The following is an 18,969-nucleotide window of genomic DNA, read 5'->3' on the forward strand; positions in this document are numbered from 1 at the left end:
TGAATCCACTGAGTGTACGCACTGAGCGGACCAGAAGCGGAAGCGAAATTTGTTTCCTGAATGCAATTTCACTCTGGATGGCCAACATGAAACATGCACTGGGCAGCACTGCTGAGGCAGCGGGAAGAGGATGGGCGCTGAGAAAAGAGAGCGTGCAGGCTGGTACTTCCACTGGGCTGCCGCTAGGTGGATGGCTGCATGGATCTGTCACAGGGAGCTGTAAGCCCCCAGAAACGAAAAGTGATGAAAAAATAATGCAGCAAACTGTGTCTATGCAGCACAATCCAACACCTGTCAGCAATCTCCAGTTGGCAGACATCTCATTCCCTGGATAGAGGTTGAAGTGAAAACATAAAGAGCGCCTGGCTGATTGGGTGGGGAGGGGTGGGGAGGGGAGGGATTGGGGGTGGGGGAGGGGAGGGATAGAGGGGTGGGGGAGGGGAAGGAGAGGGTGGGGGAGGAGAGGGGCAGGGGGGTTGGGGGAGGGGAGGGGAGGGGTGGGGGCGGGGAGGGGAAGGGAGGTGGGGTAAGGTGGGCAGGGGGTAGGGTGGGGGGAGGGGAGGGGCAGGGAGGTGGGGAGGGGCAGGGGGTGGGGGAGGGGAGGGGCAGGGGGTGGGGGAGGGGAGGGGCAGAGTGGTGGGGGAGGGGAGGGGATGGGGGAGGGGCAGGGGATGGGGGAAGGGAGGGGCAGGGGGGTGGGGGAGAGGAGGGGCAGGGGATTGGGGGGGAGGGGCAGGGGAGGGGAGGAAACAGGGGGTGGGAGAGGGGAGGGGCAGGGGGGTGGGGGAGGGAAAGAGCAGGGGGTGAGGGAGGGGAGGCGCAAGAGTGTCAGGGAGGGGAGGGGAGGGGCTAAGGAGGGGAAGGGAGGTGGGGTGAGGTGGGGCAAGGGGGGTGGGGTGGGGGAGGGGAGGGGCAGGGGGTGGGGGAGGGGAGGGGCAGGGGGGTGGGGGAGGGGAGGGGCAGGGAGGTGGGGGAGAGGAGGGGCAGGGTGTGGGGGAGGGGCAGGGGGTGGGGGAGGAGAGCGGCAGGGGGTGGGGCAGGAGAGGGGCAGGGGGTGGGGGAGGGGAGGGGCAGGGGCAGGGGAGGGTAGGGACAGGGGGTGGGGGAGGGAAGGAGCAGGGGGTGAGGGAGGGGAGGAGCAAGAGGGTGGGGGAGGGGAGGGGCAGGGGGTGAGGCAGGGGAGAGGCAAGGGGATGGGAGAAGGGAGGCGTAGTGGGTGGGGTAGGCGAGGGGTGGAGGGGTAGGGGGGCGGTGTGGGGAGTGGGGGTGGTGGGGTAGGGGAGGGCTAGAGGGGTGGGTGGGGGGAGGGGACGGGTAGAGTGGTGGGTGGGGGGAGGGATGGGAGGTGGGGGGGTGGGGTGGAGTATGGGAGGGGTGGGGAGGGGGAGGGAGCGAGGGGGAGGGGTGGAGTGAGGGGATGGGTGAGGGGAAGGGTGGGGGTGGGTGGAGGGGAGGGAGGGTTGGAGGATTTGGGTGAGGGATGAGGGGAAGGGGAGGGCAGGGGGGAGGACAGGGGTAGGAGTGGAGGGGAGGGGTAGGGGTGGAGGGGAGGGGTAGGGGTGGAGGGAAGGGGTGGTGAGGGTTAGAGGGTGGAGTGGGTGGCAGGGTAGGGGGTGGGGTGGGTGGCAGGGTAGCGAGTGGGGTGGGTGGAAAGATAGGGGTGGAGGGGAGGGGTAGAAGTGGAGGGGAGGGTAGGGAGGGAGGGGAGGGGTAGGGGTGGAGGGAAGGGGTGGGGAGGGGCGGAGGGGGGTGTGTGGTGTTGGGCGCAGAGGGGGGTGTGTGGTGTGGGGGCAGAAGGGCTGGGTGGTGTGGGGGCAGAGGGGGGGTGGGTGGTGTTGGGGGGGAGGAGGGGTGGGTGGTGTTGGTGGGAGGGGGGTTGGGTGGATGGGGGTTGGGTGGTGTTGGGGCGGAGGTGGGGGTGGGTAGTGTTGGGGCGGAGGGGGGGTGTTGGGGGCAGAGGGGGGGTGGGTGGTGTTGGGGGTGGAGGGAAGGATGGGTGGTGTTGGGGCAGAGTGGGGTTGGGTGGTGTTGGGGGCGGAGGGGGGTGGGTGGTGTTGGGGGCGGAGGGAAGGGTGGGTGGTGTTGGAGGTGGAGGGGAGGGTGGGTGGTGTTGAGGGTGGAGGGGGGTGGGTGGGTGGTGTTGGGGGCAGAACGGTGGGTGGGTGGTGTTGGGGGCGGAGGGAAGTGAGGGTGGTGTTGAGGGCGGAGGGTGGTGGGTGGGTGGTGTTTCAGGGCGGAGGGTTGGGTGGTGGTGGTGTTGGGGACGGGGGGTGGGTGGAGGGGGTGGATGGTGTTTTCGCCATTCTACTTTAATAACATTGCAAAAGGAACAAAAATATGGCCGGGGCGGGGGAGTGGGGGGGATGGAAATAGCAGCAACATTTTTTTTTACAACCTCATGATTCCTTCCGCCATTAGCTGACTCGATGCTAATTCTCTTCCCCACCTCTTTGGCCATCTGCCCTCATCTTATGTAATGCGTATTGGTGTCTAATTTTGCTTGATAAGGCTCCTATGAAGCTCCATGGGCCATTTAATTACATTAAAGGAGCTATATAATATGTAGTAATGTATTTACAACACAAGTCTTAACTTAGGATGAGGCAAGTAATTTGTGGGTCATTACATTGCAACCTCTGTATTAATTTTAGTAGAAAAAAGCTGGGTGTTATGAACTGATGAATACATAATACTATGTGCCCTGATTAAATGTCAATGAAATTGATATATGATATTTTGTATACATCAATTCTGAATCAGTTGCTTGTAGTAAGGTATTGAATGACAACCGGGGTACAGTGAATAACAAGCTCATTGCCTTAGATTGAATAATCAGCATTTACAATGAAATTCAACTTCAAGGTGATCGATTAAGGCTTGTTTTTGCTTAAGGCTAAATAGATTTGATTCTGCTATATTATCATCTCTTACCTTGATGAATTCAGTCTTTAAAAGGTGCACAACGGCCACTGTTTCAAAAGAAGAGAAAAAGAGGCAGGTGAATCATCTGTCTATCATTTCTGAAAGTGGAAAGTACTATTTAGAAATTATACAATACGGTGCACAAAGTCATTACATATCGCTTCTCGGCCTTTTGGCTGGGATCGGGTGTGGTCTGCTGATGCTGCACTCGGTCGTGGCCATTGGGTTGCATTTAAGCTTCATTTTCATATGAAGCAATTTTTAAAAGTGGCATCCTGGCCTTTTGGCTAAGATGCAAATGAGATCAAGCCTTGGGGGCGGAGACGTCTGCCTACTCCAATCAGCTTGGCTCATGTAGATCAGGCCCAAGACAGGGTAAAGGGTTGCATACCCTGTCTTGTCAGCTTGGATCGGAAATGTCTCAACTTGTTGAGACTCTGAATTGGACTTGATTTGATTGAATTGGAAAAGTACAAAAAAAACTTTTGAGCGATACTCTAATATCATGAGTAGACTCATGAGCGTGAAGAAAGTTAATGACGAAGAGACAAGATGTTCGGACTCCAGAAACATTCGATGCTCTGTCTGACAACTTATATACATATTTTCTTCTGCCGACACAGCAGTTTCATTCCCATTTGATATGTGAAAAGCCTGACCAGCAGATTTAGTCATTACATGAACTCTCATATTCTCACATCAGGATAAAATTAGAGAAGCAATGTCAGTAGTTTTGTGTGGAAATAATCCTGCCCTCATCGAATGTCTCCAGAACAGACCATGTCCAGCTAACGTGGCAATTTTTTATCAAGTGCAAAATCTTGATGAAATGGAAACCTTAATTGAGACAAGTAGCTTTTCTTTGGCCATTACAAAGTGTAAATAAATTCCATTTAATTAATTCCCCCAAAAGACCCTGCAATATAGAAACTTAGTAATGCCTTAATTATTACCATTGATTGGAAAGCAAAGCTTGACATTTATTTACATCAATTAAATGGCGTTTAACTGTGGTATATATTTTTAATGCAAAAAAATCGTCCCCAATCCTAGGATTTCACATGGATTATATGGCAGGTTCCCAGAGAATGTTAGGAACATAGGAACCTGGAACATGTGAATTAGGAGCAGAAGTAGGCAAATTCAGCTCATTGAGCCTGCTCTGCCATTCAATCAGATCATGGCTGATCTCTCTCTGGTCTCAAATCCACCTCCCCACCTGTTCCCCATATCCCTCTTTCCCTTTTTTTCATTAGAAATATGTGTATCTCCCTCTTGAAACCATTCAACGATTCAGACTCCACCGCTCTATGGGGCAGCAAGTTTCACAAATTCACCACCGTTTGCAAGAAGTAGTCCTCCCCATCTCAGTTTTAAATCTACCATCTCTCAACCTATACCTGTGACCTCTTGTTCTAGATCGCCCCATAAGAGGAAACATTTGGTCTACATTTACTTTATCAAGCCCTTTTAAAATTTGATATACCTCGATCAGATCCCCTCTCCATCCTTCTAAACTCCAAACCCAAACAGTTTAATCTCTCCTCATACGTTAATCTCTTCATCTCCTGAATCAATCTGGCGAACCTCCTCTGAACTGCCTCCAATGCCGCCACATTCTTCCTCAAATAAGGAGACCAAAACTGGGCACAATACTCCAGATGTGGTCTCACCAACACCCTATAAAATTGCAACAACACTTCTCTACTTTTATATTCCAGTCCCTTTGCAATAAATGCCAATATCCCATTTGCCTTTTTTATTACATGATGCACCTGCATACTGACTTTCTGCAATTCATGAACATGGTCACCCAGATCCCTCTGCCCGGACGTATTTTGAATCTGCTTTCCATTTCGGTAATAATTTGCCTTTCTATTTTTTCTGCCAAAATGGATAACCTCACACTTATCTACATTAAACTCCATCTGCCAAATTTTGGCCCAATTTCCTAGCCTATCTATATCTGTTTGTAAAATCTTTATATCCACTGCCTGCTTTCCCACCTATTTTATTATCATCCGCAGACTTTGCTATGTTACATTCTGTCCCTGCATGCAGATCATTTGGATAGATTGTAAACAGTTGAGGTCTGAGGACTGACCCCTGCGGAACCCCGCTAGTTACATTTCGCCAGCCAGAGAAGGACCCATTTAACCCGACCCTCTGCTTTCTGTCAGTCAGTCAATCCTCAATCCAATCTAGTACTCTACCCCCAATCCCCTGCAATCTCACGTTCTGCAATTCTGCACGTTCTGGAAGAGAGGCAAAATTTTGTTTTGATACCTCCGCCATCTCTGTGTTCCCCATTAATACCTCACCAGTATCGTCCTCTTGCTCTTTTCCTCTGGAAAATAAGCGAGACTCACTTTTCAAAGAGAACTGAGGGATTGCTGTGTTCTCTGTTTCACGGAGACATAGCTCATTCCTGCTTCACCCGACTGTGCCCTACAACCAGAGGGCTTCTCAATCCACCAAATAGACCCTACAGTAGCCTCAGGGAAGGCTAGTGGTGGTGGGGTCTACCTCCTAATCAACACCTCGTAGTGACTAGACATAGCAACAACGGTGAGTTTCTGCTCCCTGGACCGAGAACTCCTGACGCTAAAATACCGCCCCGACTGTCTTCCATGGGAGTTCACCTCTGTATTTTGGCAGCAGTTTACATCCCACCACACGGGGACGTGAAAAGCACGCTGGATGAAATATACACCATTACGGGGTCTTAAGGGGCGACTTTACCTTCGCGTTGCACCCATTTTCAGGTGCAACACGGTCGTAAAGTGGGGTGGAAAGTGTTTAGCGCGATTGGCGCCGGTTTTTGCAACCGACGCCATTTTACAAGCACCGGATTTCCAGCACAGTCAGCCTCTCGCCGGAAATGGGCGAGAGGCAGGTTAATATATGGAAATTTAATTAAATGCTGTTCAACACTCAATCATCCAGGCTCGGCACTGCTTTTATGGCCTCACTGGGAAAGGTTCTTGCTGGCGAGGAATAGACAACACACGTGAACGGGGAGCAGTCGAATTGGCCTCGCGGGTGGAACCGGAGGCCATTGCACCCTTGCACCTGGAAAATGCCCACCGTGTACCTGGGCAATGTCCACTGGGCAGTGCCAGGGGGTGGGGCTAATGGGGGGTGGGGGAAGGGATAATGGGGGAGGGGGCCGGCTGCCACTCTGCAGCGATTGGTGGGGGGATTGGGCAGCGGGGCTGCGATCGGTCTGGGCAGCAGGGGCTATATCTTGGACCGCAGGCCCCCGCGATTGCATGGGGGGTGAGCTGATTCAGGCTGCCTGCACTAGCAGGGGCCTGACAGCTCTTTCTTTTCTGTCAGACCCCTGCTACTGCAAATGCACATGTGCAGCATCAGAGGCCTGCATATGCACAATACCTCCCTCTGCAGGCTTTCGGGTGCATTAAGCCCCGCCCACAGGCTTCTGAAGTGAGCAACAGGCTCGCTCAGAATTTTGCAGGCAGAGTGCGTATTGGAGCCTGAAAACACGCCCAAAGGACAGATCTGAAACTCCCAGTTTCAAATCCGCCCAGCACATTGAAACAGAATGGTAAAATCGTCCCCATATAATCATAGAGGTTTACAGCATGGAAACTGGCCTTTCGGGCCAACTTGTCCATGCCGCCCTTTTCTTTAACCACTAAGCTAGTCCCAATTGCCCCATTTGGCCCATATCTCTCTATACCCATCTTACCCATGTAACTGTCAAAATGCTTTTTAAAAGACAAAATTGTACCACCTCCATGAGTATCTGGCAACTTGTACCAGACACTCACCACCCACTGTGTGAAAAAATTGCCCCTCTGGACCCTTATGTATCCCTCCCCTCTCACCTCTAGTTTTAGATTCCCCCATTTTTGAGAAAAGATGTTGACTATCTACATTATCTATGCCCCTCATTATTTTATAGACCTCGATAAGATCACCCCGATGCTCCAGGGAAAAAGTCCCAGTATATCCAGCCTCTCCTTATAATTCAAACCACCAAGACCTGGTGGCATCCTAGTAAATCTTTTCTGCACTCTTTCTAGTTTAATAATATCCTTTCTATAATAGGGTGACCAGAACTGTACACAGTATTCAAAGTGTGGCCTTACCAATGTCTTGTGCAACTTCAACAAGACGTCCCAACTCCTGTATTCAATGTTCTGACTAATGAAACCATGCACGCTGATTGCCTTCTTCACTACTCTGTCCACCTGTGACTCCACTTCTAAGGAGCCATGAACCTGTACCCCAAGATCTCTTTGTTCTATAACTCTCCCCAACGCCCTACCATTAACTGAGTAAGTCCTGCCCTGGTTTGATCTACCAAAATGCATCACCTCGCATTTATCTAAATTAAACTCCATCTGCCATTCATCGGCCCACTGGCCCAATTGATCGAGATCCTGTTGCAATCCTAAATAACCTTCTTCACTGTCCACTATGCCACCAATCTTGGTGACATCTGCAAATTTACTAACCATCCCTCCTAAATTCTCATCCAAATCATTAATATAAATGAAAAATAACAGTGGACCCAGCACCGATCCCTGAGGTACACCGCTGGTCACGAGCCTCCAGTTTGAAAAACAATCCTCTACAGCCACCCTCTGGCTTCTGTCATCAAGCCAATTTTGTATCCAATTGGCTCCTGTGAGATTTAACGTTATGCAACAACCTACTATATGCTACCTTGTCAAAGGCCTTGCTAAAGTCCATGTCGGCAACATCGATTGCACTGCCCTCATCTACCTTCTTGCTTACCCCTTCAAAAACGCAATCAAATTCGTGAGACATAATTTTCCACTCACTAAGCCATGCTAATTGTCCCTCATCAGTCCTTGCCTCTCGAAATGCATGTAGATCCTGTCTCTCAGAATATCTTATAACAACTTACCGACTACAGATGTGAGGCTCACCAGCCTGTAGTTCCCAGGCTTTTCCCCGCAGCCCTTCTTAAACGAAGGCACAACATTTGCCACCCTCCAATCTTCCGGCACCTCACCTCTGCCTGTTGATGGTTCAAATATCTCTGCTACGGGACCTGCAATTTTCCTCCCCAGCTTCCCACAACGTCCTGGGATACATTTCATCAAGTCCCAGGGATTTATCTACCTTGATGCGCTTTAAGACTTCCAGCACCTCCTTCTCTATAATATGTACACTCCTCAAGATATCACTATTTATAGCCCCAAATTCCCTAACATCTATGCCTTTCTCAACAATAAATACTGATGAGAAATATTAATTTAGGATCGCACCCATCTCTTGTGGATCCGCACACAGATGACTTTATTGATCCTTAAGAGGCCCTACTCTCTCCCTAGTTACTCTTTTGCCCTTTATGTATTTGTAAAAGCTCTTTGGATTCTTCTTTGCCTTATCTGCCAAAACAATCTCGTGACCCTTTTTGCCCTCCTGATTTTTCTCTTAACTCTACTCCTACACCCTCTATACACTTCAAGGAATCCACTTGATCCCAGCTGCCTATGCATGTCACATGCCTCCTTCTTCTTGACCAGGGCCTCCAAATCCCGAGTCATCCAGGGTTCCGTACTTCTATCAGCCTTGCCCTTCACCCTTTACAAATAGCCTTGAGACGAAACATCCCGAGGTCTTGTTCATCATGGCCGGCAACTTCAATCAAGCAAAGCTCAAGAGCGTCCTAAAAGGATCCCACTAACATGTATCCTTTTCCACCAGAGGCCCAAACATCCCAGACCACTGCTACACAAACATTCCTACCGCTCTCTTGCCTGGCCACACTTTGGCAAATCAGATCACAAGGCCGTGCTCCTGCTCCCGGTTTGCAAACAAAAACTGAAACGGGAGAATCCGTCAAAGAAAGTCGTGCAATGTTGGTCTGAGGAATCGGATGATCTCCTACGGGACTGGATCAGTAGACTGGTCAGTATTTAAAACTCTGTGACCAGCCTGAAAGAGTACGTCACTACAGTAACTGACTTCATTTGTAAGTGTGCAGAAGACTGTGTGACAAAGCAGCAAATCAGTGTGTTTCCCAACTGGAAATCATGGATGAACAGGGATATCCACTGCTTGCTGAAGTCCAGGCTTTCAAGTCAGGCGACCCTGACCTATACAAGAAAGTAAGAGTTTTAACAACACCAGGTTAAAGTCCAACAGGTTTATTGGGTAGCAAATGCCATTAGCTTAAGCTGGACTTTAACCTGGCGTTTTTAAAACTCTTACTGTGTTTACCCCAGTCCAACGCCGGCATCTCCACATCATGACTATACAAGAAAACCAGATATGATCTAAGGAGATCCATCAAAGATGATGAAAGACAGTACTGGACCAAGCAAGAGTTCCAAGCAAGCTACACAGACCCCTGCCGACTATGGCAAAGTCTGCAAGACATAACAGGCTACAAGTTGAAGGCATGTAAAATCGCCAGCACCAACGCAACCTTTCCTGATGAGCTCAATGCATTCTTTGCCCATTTTAGCAAGAGGTCGGACTGGAAGGCTCGGACAAACCTGTATCTGGGGTCACCATTGCAGATGTCAGAGCAGCCTTCTCGAAGGTCAACCCATGGAAAGCGACTGGCCCGGATGGGGCACCCGGACGAGCACTCAGATCCTGCACGGACCAGGTGGCGGGAGTATTTGCAGACATCTTCAAACTCTCTACAACAATCTGAGGTCCCTATCTGCTCCAAGAAGCTGACCATTATCCCGGTACCAAAGAAAAGCCAGACACCGTGCCTTTAGTGATTATCGTCCGGTAGCTCTTACACCCATCATTATGAAGTGCTTCGAAAGGTTAGTCATGGCACAAATCAATTCCGGTTTCCCAGATTGCCTGGATCCACTACAGTTCGCCTACTGCCGCAACAGGTTCACAGCAGACGCCATCTCCCTGGCCCTGCACTCAACTCTGGAACACCTAGATAACAAAGACATCTATGTAAGACTCCTATTTATTGACTACAGCTCAGCCTCCAACACCATTATTCCTATAAAACTGATCTCCAAACTCCATTGCCTGGGGCTCATCTCCCCCCTCTGCAACTGGATCCTGAACTTCCGAACCCACAGACCACAATCAGTAAGGATAGGCAACAACACCTCCTCCATGATCATCCTCAACACCATTGCCCCACAAGGCTGTGTCCTCAGCCCCTTACAATATTCCTTATACACCTATGACTGTGTGGCCAAATTCCCCTCCAACTTGATTTTCAAGTTTGCTGATGACACCACCGTAGTGGGTCGAATCTCAAACAATGATGAGATGGAATACAGGAAAGAGATAGAGAATCTGGTGACTGGTACGACGACAATAATCTCTCCCTCAATGTCAACAAAACAAAGGCGATAGTCATCGACTTCAGGAAGCATAGCAGAGGACATGTCCCTGTCTATATTAATTGGGACCAAGTAGAAATGGTCAAGAGTTTCAGGTTTTTAGGTGTCCAGATCACCAACAACCTGTCTTGGTCCCTCCATGCTGACACTATAGGTAAGAAAGCCCACCAACACTTCTACTGTCTCAGAAGACTAAAGGAATTTGGCATGTCAGCTATGACTCTCACCAGCTTTTACAGATGCACCATAGAAAGCACTATTTCTGGTTGTATCACAGCTTGGTATGGCTTCTGCTTTGTCCAAGACTGGAAGAAACTACAAAGGGTCATGAATGAAGCCCAATCCATCACTCAAACCAGCCTCCCACCCATTGACTCCATTTACACTTCCCGCTGCCTCGGGAAAGCAGCCAGCATAATTAAGGACCCCACACACCCCGGACGTACTTTCTTCTGTCAGATACAAAGTCTGACAACACATACCAACCGACTCAAGAACAGCTTCTTCCCTGCTGCAATCAGACTTCTGAATGGACCTACCTTACATTGGGTTGATATTTCTCTACACCCCAGCTATGACTGTAACACTACATTCTGCACTCTCTCCTTTCCTTCTCAATGTACAGTCTGCTTTGTCTGTATTGCGCGCAAGATACAATACTTTTCACTGTATACTAATACATGTGACAATAATAAATCAAATCAATTCAAATCAGATACTTGCAGAAGCTTTTGGTATCTGTGTTTACAGAATTATTTTCTCTGTTTCATCGAATTGCATGCAAGTACCAATTAAATGGTAAAAACTGTTTTGAGAACGGGAACTCATTTATTTGACACTGAATCAAATTGTCAAATTCAAACGCCTTGTGCAAGTATATGAATAGAACATCGTGAAGGTCGATTAATACGTAGACACGTTATTATCACACAGAATCGCATAGAATCCCTACCGTGCAGAAGTAGGTCTTTTGGCCCACCTGAAAGACCATCTTACCCAGGAACATCCTCCCTTCCCCTGGCGGGCCTCCGCCTACCTGCACTATCCCCGTAACCCCGTGCATTCATTATGGCCAATCCACCTAACCTGTGCATCTTTAGACTATGGGAGGAAACTGGAGCACCCAGAGGAAACACATGCAGGGAAAACATACAAACTCCACGCAGTCACCCAAGGCCAGAATTGAACCTAAGTCCCTGGCGCTGTAAGGCAATGGTGCTAATCACTGTGCTGCCCTCAACTTATTATCATTTCCATTAATAAATGAATGGATTAATTATGACTTATTGGTGTTCCATTATTCATCTTAGCCTTTTCTGTGAGTTAGTGTGTGTGAAGAGGCAAAGAGTCAAAAGGAGTCCACATAATTTGGCATTTTCATTAGTTAGGCTGTTTTAAAATTAGAAAATGCCATAAAGGTAATTATGAAACTAAAAATGAGTGAAAATGCATTGATTCTCCAACTATCAATTTAAATTTAAAAGAGGAAATTGCATATTTTAAATGCAATTTCTGATAGCACAATGAGTTACTCATATAAAAATATATAAGCTGAAGTTATGTGACGCAGGAGCCTCAGATTGGAGAAACAGCTGAGGCGGGACATTCCTTACAATTAAATTTCTATCGACAACTAAAATTGGCATGTCTGGATGGGGTTGAGTGGGATGTCTCACATTGCTACGTATCCCTCCAAGTGCGACATTAAACTGCCATTTGGGGAATTACTTATTGGGCACTAGCCTGAGAGTTGCACAGTTGGTAAACTCATCCTGTTGACACAGGCAACCATAACTTTGGGCCATTTAAATGCTGGTACTAGAAGAGAACAGGTCGTAATATGACTATCTCTTGTAGTGGTGAGGAGTCTGAGCATTAAAGTAAGATTTATTGGCTTTCCACTGGCAATCTTACAATGTTTGTTTTTAGTTTTCGGCCACTACATCTTCAAAATGCATCTGAAATCATTTTGAATTGATGTGAAAATGGTAGCATGACAACAGCGACAACATGCTGATGTTGACATAGGAATTCTTGTTAATGTAAGATGCAATGCAGTTCATGTTGAGTATTGAACTGCACTCTAATATGAATCAAACTAGCTGGCATGGTGGCACAGTGGGTAGCACTGCTGCTCACAGTACTAGGAACCCTGGTTCGATTCTAGCCTTGGCTGACTGTGTGGAGTTTTCACGTTCTCCCCGTGTCTGCGTGGATTTCAACTGGGTGCACTGGTTTCCTCTCACAGTCCAAAGATGTGCAGGTTAGGTGGATTGGCCGTGCTAAAATTGTTCCTTAGTCCAAAAATGTGTAGGTTATGGGGAGTAGTGGGATAAATACGTGGGGTTACAGCATAGGGCCTGGGTCAGATGCTCTGGTGGACAGTTGGTGCAAACCCGATGGGCCAAATGTCTTCCTTCTGCACTATAGCGTTTCTATGATTCAATGCCTTCAAGATAGTAGAGAATGGGAGAAATGCAGTGTATAGTTGCAGAAAAAAGGTTTCTAATAAAATGGAATATATAAAAAAATAAATAATGCTTGAATTAGACCTCTGCACTCAACACCAAAATAATTGAATGGCGGAAATAATTTATCATTGAAAATGGGCGCACAGTGGCACAGTGGTTCATATTGCTGTCTCACAGCGCCAGGGACCTGGGTTTAATTCCGGCCTCAGGTCACTGTCTGTGTAGAGTTTGCATGTTCTCTCTTTGTCTGCGTGGGTTTCCTCCAGGTGCTCCAGTTTCCTCCCACACTCCAAACCTGTGCGGGTTAGGTGGATTGGCCATGCTAAATTGACCCTAGTGTCAGGGGGATTAGCCGGGTAAATATGTGGGGTTGCAGGAATAGAGCCTGAGTGGGAATGTGGTTGGTGCAGACTCGATGGGCTGAATGGCCTCCTTCTGCACTGTAGGGGATTCTATGAAAACACGTCTTGGCTAACATGAAAAATTGAATACTGTGAGTCAATTTATGTGTCCTGGTGAATGTGAATACAATAAACAGGAGAAAAAAAGAAATATTCTAATTTAACCAATTCTTAATACTCAGACCTAATTAAATCTCTACAAAAATAGAAAATGCTGGAAAATCTCAGCAGTCTGACAGCATTTGTGGAGAGAGAACAGAGAGAAGAATCACCCAATCTTGAAACATTAGTTCTGTCTCTCTCCACAGATGCTGTCAGACTTGGTGAGAATATCCAGTATTTTCTGTTGTTGTTTCCGAATCCATAGTAATTTGTTTTTTAATTAAATGTCTAGTTCACATGGAACTATGCAGCAAACATCAGTGCCATATGGTTTATTTTCTTTCTCTGTCTATACCTGTCACAGATTGCTCCATTTACGGCGTAATGGGGTGGTGTGTGTCATTGTAACCTGTTTGCAGGAAAACGCAACGATTGTTGATATTTATGAGATCCATTAAATCTTATTGGGTCAAATATGGCACGATGGTGTAAAGGAATCAGCAATTCATTCAATTGATAAATCATGTACTTAAATCTATAATTTTATAACATCCGGGGAAGATACATATATACTTTGCATGTGTTATTTTGATTTAAATATTATGTTGCACAGTTACCAGATATCTTCATCTCAGAGAAGTGTTATATTTCAGCCTGAAATGTAAACACGTGCTTCTGATGTTATACGAGCCCAAATATTTGCACCGTCCACATTCTGGAGGGTAATGTAACATAATCCTTCAAGGAGTATTTGGAGATTTTGAAGCATTGCTTGTTCATGAAGCAAATATATTCATCCTTTCCAAAATTTGCAGGTCCGTTTAAAATTATGTTCTTTAAATCTATGTTCAAAATATTTTTAAATGTAACTATTCATTCATTCTTCGATTTCCTTTCACCATGCGCTATTCTGTAATCAAAAGGATAATTGCATTTCAAAAAAATGATCAGCTTTATACCTGAGGTTATAGTGAGAGGTCAACTTTTAAGCTTGGGATTTTCCTTCGTAAAAATTAATCAACCAAGGATTAGGGGTATCATCAATAGTTAATATTAGTACAATATTGATAGGAGTACAGTTTCTTGATTTTTTCTTCACTAACTTGGGGAATTAACTCCGATTTTTTCACAAAAAGTCTGCAATAATTAGTTTGCTTTCCCTTCCAGTTCAACATGCTCAGAAACCTATGTTTTTCTCATTCCTGCTGCTAATTTGTGCTACGGCTAATCTATACCTGAGTATTCAATCAAGAATGGGGCACAGTAGCTAGCACTGCTCCTTCACAGCACCAGGGACCCAAGTTCAATTCTGGCCTCCGGTCACTGTGAGGAGTTTGTACATTCTTCCTGTGTCTGCGTGGGTTTCCTCCGGGTGCTCCGGTTTCCTCCCACTGTCCAAAGATGTGCAGGTTAGGTTGATTAGCCATGCTAAATTGACCTTAGTGTCAGGGGAATTAGCAGGTTAAACATGTGGGGTTATGAGAATAGGGCCTGGATGGGATTGTGATCGGTGCAGACTCGATGGGCTGAATGGCCTCCTTCTGCACTGTAGGGATTCTATGATTCTATGAAAAACCTGCAACAATGCCATTGAATTGCCAAATAGCCTGTGAAAATAAAAACGTGCTATACGTAACATTCAGCACATTATGCAAGCTAATGAGACAAATGTGAAATGAAGAGGACAAAGAAGTCCAAAAAAGGCATACTCCCAGACAATATTTGCAAGTGGCTTCAATGTCCTCATTTAGCAGGACAACTCCAATCCAGCTAATTACCATTCCATCACTCGACTCTCAATCATCAGCAAACTAATGGCAGGTATTGTCGAAAATATCAAGTGGTGTTTACTCACCTGCTCAATTAAGGTCACTTTAGGTTCTGTCAGGGGGACATGGCTCCTGACCTCATTACAGCCTTGGTCCAAACATGGACAAAAGAGGTGAATTCTGGAGGTGAGATGAGTGATTGCCCTTGATATCAAGCCAGTATCTAACCAAGTGTGGCATCAAGGAACATTAGTGAATTTAAAGTCAACAGGAATCAAAGGAGAAAGTTCTCAACTGGTTTGAATCATGCCTAACTTGAGGGAAGATGCTTATGGCTGTTGGAAGCCAAGCATCTTAGCCCCAGAACATTGCTGTAAGTGCACCGCAGGGTAGCATCTACGACCAATCTTTTTGAACTGCTTCATTGATGAATTTTTTTCTATCATAAGGTCAGAAGTGGGGCTTTTCATTGATGATTTCACAGAATTTAGTAAAGTCTTGGATTCTGAAGCAGTTCGTATTTTTTATGGAAGTGAGAATAATGTTTGCACAAGTGAAAGGGCATTATCATCTCCAACAAAAGGCAATCGAACGATCCACCTTTGTCATTCAATAGCATCATCATCACTGAATCCCCACCATCAACTTCCTGAGAGTTACCACTGAGTAGAATCTTAACTGGATCAGCTATTAAATACTGTGGCAAAAAGAGCAGGTCAGAAGCTTGAAATTCTGCAGCCAATAACTCACTTTTTGACTCCCCAGAACCTGTTCAACATCTACAAGTACAAGTCCTGAGTTTGATCGAACACTCCCAATTTGGCCTGAATGAGTGCAGCTCCAACAACACTCAAGAAGCTTACCATCATCTAGGTTAAAGCAGCCTGATTGGTGTACCTCATCCACCACCATAAACATTCACTCCTTCCAACACCAGCACTGGCAGCAGTGTGTTACATCAAAAAATACACTTCAGCAACTGCCAAGGATCCTTTGATCGCATTTTTCAAATTTGTGACCTCTACCACCTAGGAGATCAAGGACAGCTAACGTATGGGAACACCACCGCATGCATGTTTTCCATCAACTCACCCAACATCCTGACTTGGGATCATACTGCTATTCCTTCATCATCAATGAGTGAAAACACCTGAAACTCTATCCTTTTTCAGGATTGTGGATGTATCTACCTCACATGTGGCTGCTGTGGCTGACGAAGACAGCTCACCACCACCCTTCATCAAGGCAAATCGGGATGGGCAATAAATGCTGACCTTGCCAGCGACTCTCACATCCCATGAAGGAATAAAAACAAAAAGTAAAAACTGATGGGGGGAAAGCCAGTTTGACCCGCAAAACTGTAAAATGATACAATCAGTAAAGAAGGCAGTTATAACTTTATCACTTCGTTATTCTGTCCACTTGGAGTCATACTGCAAAATCCCCATGAAATATATGAGCCGATCTAACAAAAACAGAAGAGGGTTACAGGTGTCATGAATGATGCAGGATATAGAAATCATGAGTGCTATCCTCAAAACGTAAATTTATTTGCATAATTCATGTGGAATGATTGTTGACCATTTGCACATTTAGTGAGTTGCAGCCCTTTTGTTCAGTGCAAGGTTTGGGCAAGTAGCGCTTACACAAACTGGCTGATCCCATGGCATAGAGATTTATTGTTGTAGTGTCTATTCAATGCCTTATCCACTGAGTCCAAATGGGTGACAATAGAATTCATCCAGGTTTTCACTTCTCACCTTTGCATCCCGAATGAAACCCAATCTCCTCAAATGGAATTCCTTTGTAAGGTCTAGATCGTTCACTCTGACATGGTACATTTGGCCTGGAGTAATTATTTCCTTAGATCAAGTTAGCACCAGATTTTCCTTTGGGGAGAGGTTCTCACATCCCTGCTCGTGTTTCTTTTTGTCTCATTTTTACCGAAGAATTGCTTCAAAGGAATGAAAATAACACTAAAACAAGTGGTGTATAGGATTTACAGGTGAAGTAGTCACTCAATAATCAGAATGACATCATTAGAATATTGAAGCATTTATTAAACTGACTGGTTTTGTTCTTTTAAAGTCATGCTGATCAGTTCACAATTTTGCACATCGACCTTTCCTGATATGAAATGAAAATATCCCACGTGCAGGTAAAATGGTGAGCGGCCACACTATTCAGCTTTCCCACTGGCAGCCGTTTACCTTTGTGTTGGCAGAATGACCTTCAAAAGACAAGGGGCCCGATTTTACCATTTGGAGTCTAAGGGCTGGATCCGGGCGTAATGCAGATCCGAGCCCGGAATCTTCTTTGCAGCGCGCCCATACGCTTTTTGCCGGCTCCAGTCCGATCCGCGCAGTGGGCGGGGCTTAGCGCTGCCGGAACGATCGGAGCTCTGAACTGCGCATGCGCAGGTGATGGTTACAGAACTGTGCCACTTCCTACAATTTAACCTGCAGCCTTATACCAGGATGGGGAATGATGCTGCCAGTGGCTGTCAAGGTTACCGCTGCCATCAATTACTGCGCCAGTAGATTTTTCCAGATATGAAGAGGGAACATCAGTCACATCTCACAGTCCACCACTGTTGTTTGCTACATCAGAGAGGTGGGAAAAGCCTTTTTGTTGCAGAGGGGCCTTCATCATCTTTTTACAGGCCAGAGAAATGCAAGACTAGAGAATCATAAAATCCATAGAATCCTAGAATCCCTACAGTGCAGGAGGAAGCCATTCGGCCCATCGAGTCTGAACCGACAACAATCCCACCCATACCCTTTCCCCGTACATTTACTCCGCTATCCCTCTAACCTACATGTCCCAGGACACTAAGGGGCAATTTAGCATGGCCAATCAACCTAACCCGCACATCTTTGGAATGTGGGAGGAAACGGGAGCACCCGGAGGAAACCCACACGGACACAGGGAGAATGTGCAAACTCCACACAGTGATCCAAGCCAGGAATTGAACCAAGGTTCCTGTGGGGCAGCAGTGCTAAGCACTGTGCCACCGTGCCACCCCATATGAATTTGCCAGACTGGCAGGATTCACAATGATGTAAGATGCAATCAACTGCACTTCTGGCTTTGGCGAGCTCCACAAGTAAACAAGCGCTGCCACATGGTGTGCAACCTTTTCTCAAAGATAACTCTTTTTGAATATCTGCTACACTGGCAATAACCATAACACACCTATCCTGCACCAAGAAAACATTGGCATAGTGAAGCAACAGTTCCACTTTCTGGACTGCTCATAGGAGTCCTCCAGGATTAACAGGAATGGGTGTTCTAAGGCATTCTCCATAACCTTGCTACCATGAGGGCGCAGCCTTTGCCACCATAACTTTGGATGTTAGCTCAGATAGAGAAAGAAGAACAAGAGGAGCAGTAAGAAGATGATCAAAAGAGAATTGTCATAATAATAAAGTAAAAAAACACTGAATTATGTCTGGGAATATTGAGCTTTAAATAAGACCTGAGACTTTTTTTTAATGGGCACACAATCCACTGGCTGAATTACTGCAGGGTAATTCTCTATGAGACAAAGGAAACCCTACCCTATCACCAGAGCAATCAGGGACTAATTGCCATATCTGGTAGAGACAATTAAACGTAATGGTCATCTCACAACAAGATTTCCTGTGCAATACCCAAATGGATTTTTGTGGCCCTGTTCTGTGCTGTACTGTTCTATGTTCTATTCGTCTTCACACTTGGAATATTCAATGCTGGGGGTGGGGGCTCCGGGGTGGGGGGCGGTGGTGATCTTTTCAAAAGAATTCTAAGTCCAGGATGGCCAAGAAAACGGGGAAGATTCAAATCCATTTTTTGAGCGAGTTCAAATCTTCGATCTTATGTACTCAATGCATGAAAAACAACAGAAATGGTTTCTTGCCGGCAGAGGGAGGGCGGCAGGGCTTAAATACCCGAACGCTGGCTGAGAGCATTGGGACGCCCTTGCACCTGTGCA

At 46.6% G+C, this 18,969-nt stretch overlaps 1 protein-coding gene across 31 annotated transcripts in view; it reads right to left on the reverse strand.

Annotated features, from left to right (window-relative positions):
* The window catches only part of gas7b (growth arrest-specific 7b), a 718,490-nt gene that overhangs the window by 643,068 nt on the left and 56,453 nt on the right, over positions 1-18,969 (reverse strand). For 20 of the 31 annotated variants that reach the window (XR_013499141.1, XR_013499144.1, XR_013499137.1 and 17 more), the window contains one exon: positions 2,932-2,969. The exons of 1 other annotated variant lie outside the window; for it this stretch is intronic. The gene's annotated coding sequence lies outside the window, so the exon portion shown is untranslated. Of the gene's footprint in view, positions 1-2,931; positions 2,970-3,076; positions 3,560-18,969 lie in introns of those variants that run through there. 10 more of the 31 variants (XM_078225386.1, XM_078225382.1, XM_078225379.1 and 7 more) reach the window with 7 other exon arrangements.

This window comes from Mustelus asterias, chromosome 12 (assembly GCF_964213995.1).
Source record: "Mustelus asterias chromosome 12, sMusAst1.hap1.1, whole genome shotgun sequence".
Taxonomy (NCBI): Eukaryota; Metazoa; Chordata; class Chondrichthyes; order Carcharhiniformes; family Triakidae; genus Mustelus; species Mustelus asterias.